Here is a 4,570-nt window from a genome sequence, read left to right on the forward strand (position 1 = left end):
ATGCTCTTGGTGCTCCATCCTTAGTTGCTCCATGTTGGAACTCAAATCCCCTAAAGAGGTGTTGAGTTGTTCCCAATAGTTGTGTGGAGAAAACTGCATCCCTTGAGGCATCTTAGGGATTTCTTGATGAGGGACTTCCTCAAGCTCTTATTGAGGTCCATGAGTGGGCTCTCTTGTTAGCTCCATCCTCTTTTTAGTGATGGGCTCTTGAGATGAATCTCTCCATCTCTTATGAGTTGGAGGTGGAAGCAACTGCCTTCCCTTTTCCTCTTCCAAAAGGTTTCTCCAGCCTTAGGTGGCATTAGTGGTTATGGAAAATAGAAAAGCAACGCTTTTTCCACACCAAACTTAAAAGATTTGCTCGTCCTCGAGCAAAAGAAGATAGAAAGGAGAAGAAGAAGAAATGGAGGAAATGGAAGTGTAGGAGTGGTTCAGCCAAGGGGGGTATGAAATGTTGGATATGTGTGAAAATGAAGGAGTGAAGAGGGGTATTTATAGGGTAAGGGTTCGGTTTGGGAGGTAAATGGTTTGAATTTGAGTGGGTGGGGGTAGGTGGGTTGTATGATGGGAAATAGTGTTATAGAAAGGTGTGAAGAAGAGCAAGAGTGAGGTGGGGTAGGTGGGGATCCTCTGGGGTTCACAGATCCTAAGGTGTCAAGGATTTCTCATCCCTGCACCTTTCTGGCTTTCAAACACCCTCTGTGTGGCATTTCTAGCGTTAAACGCCGGTCTGCTGCCCTTTTCTGGCGTTTAAACACTAGTCTGCCTGCCAGTTCTAGCGTTTAACGCCCAGAATGGTGCCAGGCTGGGCATTTAAACGCCCATTTTTCTTCCTTTACTAGTGTTTAAACGCCAGTTTGCCTGCCAGTTTTTACGTTTAACACCCAGAATGGTGCCAGGCTGGGCGTTAAATGCCCATTTTGGTATCCTTACTGGTGTTTAAACGCAAGTAAGCTCGTCCTCCAGAGTGTGCTATTTTTTATGCTGTTTTTTATTTTGCTTTAATTTTTGCAGTTGTTTTTGTGACTCCACATAATTATCATCCTAAAAAAAACATAAAATAACAATGGAAAACAAAATGAAAGAGTAATTAATATAGATAAATAAAATTAGGTTGCCTCCCAATAAGCACTTCTTTAATGTCAATAGCTTGACAGGAAGCTCTTACAGAGCTTCACAGATGCTCAGAGCATGATTGTGGCCTCCCAACACCAAACTTAGAGTTTGGATGTGGAGGCTTTGCTTGACTCTGCATGGAGAGAATTGGATGAAACTGTTCATGCTTCTTCTCTATGTTTACAGAGGAAAATCCTTGAGCCTTAAACACAAGATAGTCCTTATTCACTTGAAGGACTAACTCTCCTCTGTCTACATCAATCATAACTTTTGCTGTGGCAAGGAAGGGTCTTACAAGGATGATGGATTCATCCTCATTCTTCCCAGTGTCTAGGATCATGAAGTCAGCAGGGATGTAAAAGCCTTCAACCTTTACCAAGACATTCTCTACAAGTCCATAAGCTTGTTTCTTTGATTTGTTTGCCATCTCTAGTGAGATTCTTACAGCTTGTACCTCAAAGATCCCTAGTTTCTCCATTACAGAGAGTGGCGGAGGTTTACACTTGACCCTAGGTCACACAAAGCCTTCTCAAAGGTCATAGTGCCTATATTGCAAGGTATTAAGAACCTTCCGGGATCCTCTTTCTTCTGAGGCAACTTCAGTTGAACCAATGCATTTAGTTCACTGATGAGCAATGGAGGTTCATCCTCCCAAGTCTCATTACCAAATAATTTGGCATTCAGCTTCATGATTGCTCCTAGATACTGAGCAACTTACTCTTCAGTAATAACTTTATCTTTTTCAGAGAAAGAATACTCATCAGAGCTTATGAATGGTAATAGGAAGTTCAGTGGAATCTCTATCGTCTCTAGATGAGCCTCAGACTCCTTTGGTTCCTCAATAGGGAACTCCTTGTTGGCCAGTGGACGTCCCAGAAGGTCTTCCTCACTGGGAATCACTGCCTTTCCCTCCTCTACAGGTTCGGCCATGTTGGACGTGTAAATAACCTTGCACTCTCTTTTTGAATTCATTTCTGTATTGCTTGGGAGAGTACTAGGAGGAGTTTCAGTAACTCTTTTACTCAGCTGACCCACTTGTGCCTCCAAATTTCTGATGGAGGATCGTGCCTCAGTCATGAAACTGAGAGTGGCCTTAGATAGATCAAAGACTATGTTTGCTAAGCCAGAGAGGCTCTGCTCAGAATTATCTGTCTATTGCTGAGAAGATGATGGGAAATGTTTGCTGTTGCCAAACCTGTTTCTCCCACCATCATTGTTATTGAAGACTTATTGAGGCTTCTGTTGATCCTTCCATGAGAAATTTGGATGATTTCTCCATGAAAGATTATAGGTATTTCCATAGGATTCTCCCATGTAATTCACCTCTTCCATTGCAGGATTCTCAGGGTCATAAGCTTCTCCTTTAGTAGAGGATTCTTTAGCACTGTCGGATGCAGCTTGTAATCCAGTCTGATTCTAATAAATCATATTGACTTGCTGAGTCAATATTTTGTTCTGAGCCAATATGGCATTCAGAGTATCAATCCTAAAAACTCATTTCTTCTGAGTCGCCCCATTATTCATAGGATTCCTTTCAGAAGTGTACATGAACTAGTTATTTGCAACCATCTCAATGAGTTCCTGGGCTTCTGCAGGTGTTTTCAGATGAAGGGATCCACCATCACAGTGATCCAATAACATCTTTGACAATTCAGATAGACCATCATAGAATATACATATGATGCTCCATTCTGGAAACATGTCAGAAGGACACCTTCTGGTTAATTGCTTGTATCTTTCCCAAGCTTCATTGAGGGATTCACCTTCCTTTTGTCCGAAGGTTTGGATGTCCACTCTGAGCTTACTTATCTTTTGAGGTGGAAAGAATTTAGTCAATAAAGCATTGACCAGCTTGTCCCAAGAGTTCAGGCTTTCTCTAGGTTGTAAGTCCAACCATGTCCTAGCTCTGTCTTTTACAGCAAAGGGAAAAAGGAAAAGTATGTAAACCTCGGGATCAACCCCATTGGTCTTAACAGTATCACAGATCTGCAAGAATTCAGATAAGAACTGATGAGGACCTTCTGATGGAAGTCCATGAAACTTGCAGTTTTGCTACAATAGAGAAACTAATTGAGGCTTAAGCTCAAAGTTGTTTGCTCCAATGGCAGGAATTGAGATGCTTCTTCCATAAAAGTTGGAAGTTGGTTGATAAACCATTATTTTATAGTTTATATTGTGTTTAATTGTGTGGTTTTGTCGTGATCCTTACCCACTTATTCATCAATTTAGCATGCATTTAGATTTCCTTCCTGAATTTATTACATGTTTGAAAATTGCTTCCCAGAGACTTTAATTATTTAATTTTAATTCTCCTTTATTCCATTCGATGTCGTAATCTGTGTGTCAAGCGTTTCAGGCTTTATAGGGCATGAATGAGACGGAGATTGGAGAGGAAGCTAGCAAAAATGGAAGGAACACAAGAGTTTGAGGAGATAACCAGCGAAAAGTGACGCGGTCGCATGGCTCACGCGACCGCGCGAAGGAGCGCAAATTGCAGTGACGCGGAAGCATGGCTTGCGCGGCCGCGCGGATTGGAAAGCACAAGCAACGCGGTAGCGTGGACGACGCGAACGCGTGAAGAGGAAAAGAAAGCACAAGCAACGTGGAAGCGTGGACGACGCGACCGCGTGAAGAGGAAAAGAGCCAACGACGCATCCGCATGTACGACGCGATCGCGTGACATGCGCGATCTGCATAAACTGCAGAATCTGAAACCAGCAATTTTGGACCCTATTTCGGCCCAGTTTTCGGCCCGGAACAGCAGACCAGAGTCAGAGAATATGCAGAAACAATAGAGAAAACATTCATTAAGTAGTTTAGATCTAGTTTTTAACTCTCTTAGGTTTTTTTCTCTCTAGTTTTAAGAATTTTAATTTTCAATTGATCTTAGCATTGGAACATTGAGAAGAGTTATTTTCCTTATCAAGACTTCATCACTCTAGTTTGTTCTCTTAACTTGGTTTTATTCTTCCATGTTCTTTGTTATGTTCAATTTTGTCATTCAGATATTTTTATGATTAATTAATGCAAGGATTATTTCTTTTTAATTTAAATTCCATTCCAATAATCATGTCTTCTTTTAATTCCCTTTCATGTGCCATGGATTCTTTATTTACAATGCGTGAGTAGTTTCATTACTTGATGGGGAGTTGATTAAAAGGAACTCTTGAGTTGGAAGGATTGAAAGAAAAATTTGTAACTGGGTTGAATGTTGGATTGCTATCCTGTCACCGACGCCAATCCCTTTGAACTAAGTGGGTTGCAACTTGTGAACAGATCTGGCATTTCCACTTGTTTGACTTTCTCTTACCTAGTAAGGGATAACCAAACAGAACAACTATTAATTATAAATTAATCTTACAATCACACCATCAATGATAGAGATTCTAACCAATCAATTCCCAGTCAAGGCCTCTTATTTTTATTAGTTAAAATTCCTCAATTTAAATCCCAA

General features: G+C 41.0%; 1 non-coding gene across 1 annotated transcript; it reads left to right on the forward strand.

Moving 5' to 3' along the window:
* Positions 1-2,815: 2,815 nt before the first annotated feature.
* On the forward strand, positions 2,816-2,919 carry LOC127748048 (small nucleolar RNA R71). The gene has a single exon (XR_008009991.1). It is a non-coding gene; the product is annotated as a small nucleolar RNA R71 (small nucleolar RNA).
* The last annotated feature ends 1,651 nt before the right edge of the window (positions 2,920-4,570 follow it).

The sequence above is a fragment of the Arachis duranensis genome, chromosome 5 (assembly GCF_000817695.3).
Source record: "Arachis duranensis cultivar V14167 chromosome 5, aradu.V14167.gnm2.J7QH, whole genome shotgun sequence".
NCBI classification, from domain to species: Eukaryota; Viridiplantae; Streptophyta; class Magnoliopsida; order Fabales; family Fabaceae; genus Arachis; species Arachis duranensis.